Genomic DNA, 6730 nt, shown 5'->3' with positions numbered 1-6730 from the left:
GATTCAACATTATTTCAAGGCGAGCCCAGCAGCAATAGGAGTCGGTAATAAAAATTTAAATACTTTTTTTTTCATCATAATTTTTAACATTGTGTGACGTGTGCTGTGTAATTTTTTTTAAATTGAGCTAGCTGGGGCCTGCTGCCTGCCTGGGGCTGGTGGTCACTATTAAAATTTATTGTTTGGGAATTTCTGGGTGGGGATGGGCTCCTCATTGCCCTAGGTAATATGGGTGGGTACTATATATATATATATATAGTGCCCACCCATATTAGCTCTGGGCCCAGCCAAAATATCAGGTCTGGCTATGCCACTGCACCAAACTAGGGGAACACTCCATGAAACTGATGGGTAGCTTTTTAGGGAATCTTTTACTATGCCATGGTAGCGTTTTTAGGTCACAGTAGAAATCAGCTGGCGGTAAATGCCGAGACACCCATTATATTCCTATGGATGTCTTGGAGTTTACCGCCAGCCGATTTCTACTGTGAGCTAAAAACGCTACAGCGGCTTAGTAAAAGACCTCCCTAAGAAAAAAAATTGGAGAAAGTATATATGTATTTTTTTAATTGAAATTTATCAATTATTACAAAGAATCATAGCAGGAATACAGAAAAAAAAAATCAAAATTAAAACTCTAAATAACATAAGAAATCTATCCCACATAGATACAAATTAGAATACTCAGTTTCAAAAATATAAAAAAAGAAAATATGAAACAGAAATTTCTCTACAGGCCTGGTAACAATACTTATCCCTATATTAAACCTGCCTAATAAACATCATAAGAAACGGAAGATACCTTAGTAGAAAGGAAAGTTTCTTAGGGCCCTTTTTACTAAGGTGAATTAGCATTTTTAGCACAGGCTAAAATTAGCACACGCTAAACACTAGAGTCGTCCATATGTTCCTGGGGAGCTTTAGCATTTAGCACGTGCTAAAAACACTAGCATACCCTTAGCGCAGCTTAGTAAAACAGGGCCCTAAATGTCCAGGATCTAAAAAAAGGTAAGAACGAGTCTCATGTGCGACCATGCATTTAGCACACAATTCAGGTGTAGTATTTGCTGTAAAAAGTGTTGTCACTATAGTTAGCTTAGCTGGGTTTAAAAAGGGATAGACAAGTTCTTGGAGGAAAAGTCCATAAACTATTATTAACCATGTAGTTTTGGGAAAGACAGCGTTTATCTTCAAGTACATGCAACAAGGAATGGAGCTACTCATTGGGATCCTGAGGAGTACTTGTGACTTGAACTGTTGAAGGGAGGATGTTGTGTTGACGGTGCTTTGGTCTAATCTAGTATGGTTAGAACCGTAATGTTCTTATGTAATTTCTGCAAGCAAAATGATTCTTTCAAATGACAGAAACACACACTTTCTTTCTCTCTCTCTCTCTCTAAGTTGGCAATTCATAGGATACAGCATCATATATTTGATATATAGCATAATCACATTGTGAAAGAGGACTCTATGTGGTCTTAGGGGTCCTTTTACTAAGGTGTGCTGAAAAATGGCTTGCGGTAGTGTAGGCGCATGTTATGGGGGCGCGCAGAGTCATTTTTCAGCAAACTTGCAAAAAAGTCATTTTAAAATTTTTGCTGAAAATGGACGTGCGGCAATCCGAGTGCCCATTTTGGGTCTGAGACCTTACCAGCAGCCATTGACTTAGCAGTAAAGTCTCATGTGGTAACGGGGCGGTAATGACCTAAGGGTGACAAATGCCACTTGGCGCTTGTCCGGCACACGTGTCTGAAAAAACCTTTTTTGGGAATTGCTTATCGGACATGCACCAAAAATGAAATTACTGCAAAAGCCACGTGGTAGCCGTGCGGTAACTCAATTTTGGCACGCGTTGGGTGCACGTAGACACTTACACTGCTTAGTAAAAGGGCCCCTTAATAACTTATAGGTTAGTCCAGTCAAAGATGTGTAATTAATGCAAAGAGCTGAGAACATTCATGTGCTGATACGAGAGGTTGGAATAAAAATACTTTTGAAAGCAATAACATGCTCTCAAAAAATTTTCAATATCCTAAACTAATTTAAACAAATTTGTTAAAAAATTAAATGAGGGTATCAGAAAATGATTTTCATAGAAGAAAGTGGCAGAATACATTTATAAGTATTTCCCATCCTCCACCAAAATGTATCTTATTATTTTGAAAAGGCCAGTAGCATCCATACCACTAATAACCAAGATAACCGAAGGAATGGTAACCAAACAACTAACAAACTATCTAAACAAACACTCAATACTGCATGATACCCAATCCGGATTCCGGTCAAACCATAGCACAGAAACAGTACTAGTCACCCTTATAACCAAATTTAAACAAATAATAGCAATCGGGAACAATATACTCCTCCTACAATTTGACATGTCAAGCGCCTTCGACATGGTCGACCACGAAATCCTACTACACATACTTGAATACTTCGGCATTGGAGGAAATGTCCTGAACTGGTTCAAGGGGTTCCTAACCCTGCGCTCGTATCAAGTTACATCACACTCAACCACGTCCAAGGCATGGACACCTGAATGTGGAGTTCCACAAGGATCACCTCTCTCACCAACTATTTTCAACCTAATGATGATCCCTCTAGCAAAACTCCTATCAAACCATAACCTCAATCCATATATATACGCCGATGATGTGACAATATACATCCCTTTCAAACAAGACATCAAAGAAATCTTCAACAAAATCAATCAAAGTCTACACATCATGAACACATGGGCAGACACATTCCGTCTGAAATTAAACGCAGAAAAAACTCAATGCCTGGTACTCACCTCCCAATACAATACTAACGAATTCAACGCGATAAATACACCAAACCTAAACCTTCCAATATCAAAAACGCTAAAAATCCTTGGAGTCACTATCGACTGCCACATAAAACTTGAATCCCACGCAAATAATACAATTAAGAAGATGTTCTACTGCATGTGGAAACTGAAAAGGATAAGACCATTCTTCCCAAGATTCGTCTTTCGTAACCTAGTGCAATCCCTCGTCCTCAGCCATCTGGATTACTGCAACTCATTATACGCAGGCTGCAAAGAGCAAACACTGAGGAAACTTCAAACAGCCCAGAACACAGCAGCCAGACTCATCTTCGGAAAACCAAAGTATGAAAGGGCAACACCACTACGAGAAAAACTACACTGGCTTCCACTTAAGGAACGCATCACTTTTAAGGTATGCACACTATTCCACAAGATCATTCACGGCGAAGCCCCAGCCTACATGTCCGAGTTGATTTACTTACCACCCAGAAATGCTAGAAGATCTTCCCGAACATACCTCAACCTCCATTTCCCTACTTGCAAGGGCGTGAAATACAAGACGCTACACGCGTCAACCTTTTCTCACACAAGCACGCAGCTTTGGAACACACTGCCGCGCAACCTAAGAGCGATCCACGAAGAAGCATCCTTCCGCAGATTACTGAAGACCCATCTATTTGAATCAATTTATGGAAAGAACCAAAACACATAGAGTCCACACTCAATGTTCATCAATGCATCATACATCCACCTATGATCTCCCATCCCCCATAATTCCACATTACTCATACATTTACTCACAGAAATATGTACACCATATGCCTTTGTGTCTTAACACTGCCCTTAAGCTTCCCATTGTCTCCTCCCAATGTCTCAATGTTGATGTCCCAATGTGATTTTCCTAATGATAATTCGATTATCTCGCATAACTTGTACAATATAACCCATAACCAAGTTGTAACAAATGTATTTTCATTATTCTTATCTTATTGTAAGCCACACTGAGCCTGTAAAGAGGTGAGAAAATGTGGGATACAAATGCAAACAATAAATAAATAAAAACAAGCAGGTATCAAAAAACACCTGGCCCAGCACAAAAACTCTTGTGCAGTATGTGATGATAAAATAAATAAACCCTCCAAATACTTTACTTCTTGTCCCAGAGTAGCCTCAATGACTTCTCAGAAATATGCTGTGAATCTGTAGATACCAGAGGTAATTCCAGATGGTGTGGTGTCAGTCTGCAAAATCCACTCTGAGTTAATTTCATGGGCAAGATTTTTGCCAGAGAACACAGTGCCCCAGGCAAGGATTATGGTTGACAGTGTACCTCTTCTTCCCCCCCCCCCCCCCCCCCAACATGGCACTTAACCTTTACTGGCTGGCTGTGTAGATTTCATGACCTGCCCCCATACTGAGCTAGTTTGTACTGTTATTGACTTGTACAGTGTGTGACATGTCTGGGGTCAGGCGTCAGGAATGGAAGAAGACCAAGCAGTGCATGATTCTCCTGTGCCCTTCGGTTTGACATCCTGGATGGGTGCCCATCTTGGACACCCATGGGTATCTTTCTATTCACTAAGTGACTGCTGGTTCACGTGAATGAATGCCGTCAATCAGCAGAAATCTCTCAGAACATTCTGACACCGGCTGATGTTTCGGTGTCATTGCTAGTTTCAGGGGAAACATCTATCCAAATGCAATTGTCATTATATAGCCTGGCAGGTCCCTTCCTAACACAAAGTAAAGAATAAACAACTCTGAGCCCTGTTAACTAAGGTGCGTGTTTTAAGCACACCTACACTTAGCGCGCTCGCTAACCATGTAGGCGCCTATAGGGATATTGTAGGCATGTGCATGGTTAACACGTGTACATGGTTAACACGCGTTAAAAACGTTAATGCACCTATAACGCTGCTTAGTAAACAGGGCCCTTTGTGTATCAGTCAGAGGTATCACAACCTGTCGACCCTCCACTGAAGACTGGGACTCATACCCACATCATCCCTCCTGTCCTCTCCCCTTCTCCCATGAGGTAGACATCCTACAGCTATGCTTCCATACATTACCCAAGGGACGTTTAGAGTTTTTTGTCTGCTTCCAGGGTAATTTTGAAAATCTTGTAACTATCCACTATGAACAATTTCCTCCTCCTTTTCCCCTTGTCCTTCACCCCTCAAATTCCCACCACCTTGAAGAGCCCTAATTCACCCCTTTTATTTATTTATTTGGATTTTGCTCACACCTTTTTCAGTAGTAGCTCAAGGTGAGTTACATTCAGGTACACTAGCAGGCTCATTTTTGAAAGAGAAGGATGTCCATCTTTCGACACAAATCAGAAGATGGGCATCCTTCTCACAGGGTCGCCCAAATCGGTATAATCGAAAGTCGATTTTGGGCATCCCCAATTGCTTTCCATCACGGGGATGACTAAAGTTCACGGGGGCGTGTCCGAGGCGTAGCGAAGGCGGGACTTGAGCATGCCTAACATATGGACGTCCTCGACCCATAATGGAAAAAAAAGGCGTCCATGACGAGCACTTGGATGACTTTACCTGATCCTGTTTTTCTTACAACCAAGGCACAACATGGTGCCCGAACTGACCAGATGACCATTGGAGAGAATCTGGGATGACCTCCCCTTACTCCCCCAGTGGTCATTAACTCCCTTCCACCCTCAAAAAAAATCTTTAAAAATATTTTGTGCCAGCCTCTATGCCAGCTTCAAATGTCCTTGCTAAGGTCCATCACAGCAGTATGCTGGTCCCTGGAGCAGTTTTAGTGGGTGCAGTGCACTTCAGGCAGGCGGACCCAGGCCCATCCCCCCTACCTGTTACACTTGTGGTGATAAACGTGAGCCCTCCAAAACCCACCACAAACCCACTGTACCCACATCCAGGTGTCCCCCTTCACCCGTAAGGGCTATGGTAGTGGTGTACAGTTGTGGGTAGTGGGTTTTGGGGGGGGCTCAGCACACAAGGTAAGGGAGCTGTGTACCTGGGAGCAATTTATGAAGTCCACTGCAGTGCCCCCTAGGGTGCCCGGTTGGTGTCCTGGCATGTGAGGGGGACCAGTGCACTACGAATTCTGGGTCCTCTCATGACCAAAGGGCTTGCATTTGGTCGTTTCTGAGATGGGCGTCCTTGGTTTCCATTATCGCCGAAAATCAGAAACGACCAAATCTAGGGACGACCATCTCTAAGTACGACTTAAATTTCAAGATTTGAGCATCCCCGACCGTATTATCGAAACGAAAGATGGGCGTCCATCTTCTTTCGATAATACGTGTTTCCCCGCACCTCCATCGGGGCATTTTGTGAGGGCGTCCTCAGCAAAACTTTTGATTATGCCCCTCTAGGTATTCTATAAACTCCTGGATAAGGGCTTGATCCTTCTCAGGATTTGCTGCATTGAGGAATTAGTTAGGGTTATAGGGGACATCACCTGCCTATTGTGTTGTACTTTCATATTAAACTATGCTGTACTACTAATATTAAAATGAAAGCAGTGGGCTCCCCCTAGTGGGCAGAAAAAAGAATGCTTAAGAATGTCCAGAGCCTGTAGGGGCTGTGGAGATGGTGTCCTCTGGTTAATCCTAATGTATAGGTGCATGAGATCTACACATACAATGTGGAGGTTGGAATTCAAACTTTTATACGGTTAAGACTGGCTTTCAATCGTATCAATGCTGCACTCCCTTTTCCTTGTGGGACCTGCTAGACATGACTACTGTTCTTAGAATCCCTGCAAATAAAATACTTATCCTCATCAACCATCCTCAAAGAACTGGGATGTCCTACTGCTTGACCACACTGGACTGGTGCATAGCTGAGAGAAAGCATCATTTCTAGAAGTTCAGAATAAACAGAAGCAATGGGACTGGGAGGGGGGTATGGAGCAGATTATGTCCAGGATAGGAGTTAAGGTAATCAAGGAGAG

This window comes from Microcaecilia unicolor, chromosome 4 (assembly GCF_901765095.1).
Source record: "Microcaecilia unicolor chromosome 4, aMicUni1.1, whole genome shotgun sequence".
Taxonomy (NCBI): Eukaryota; Metazoa; Chordata; class Amphibia; order Gymnophiona; family Siphonopidae; genus Microcaecilia; species Microcaecilia unicolor.
This window is presented reverse-complemented; position numbering follows the sequence as displayed.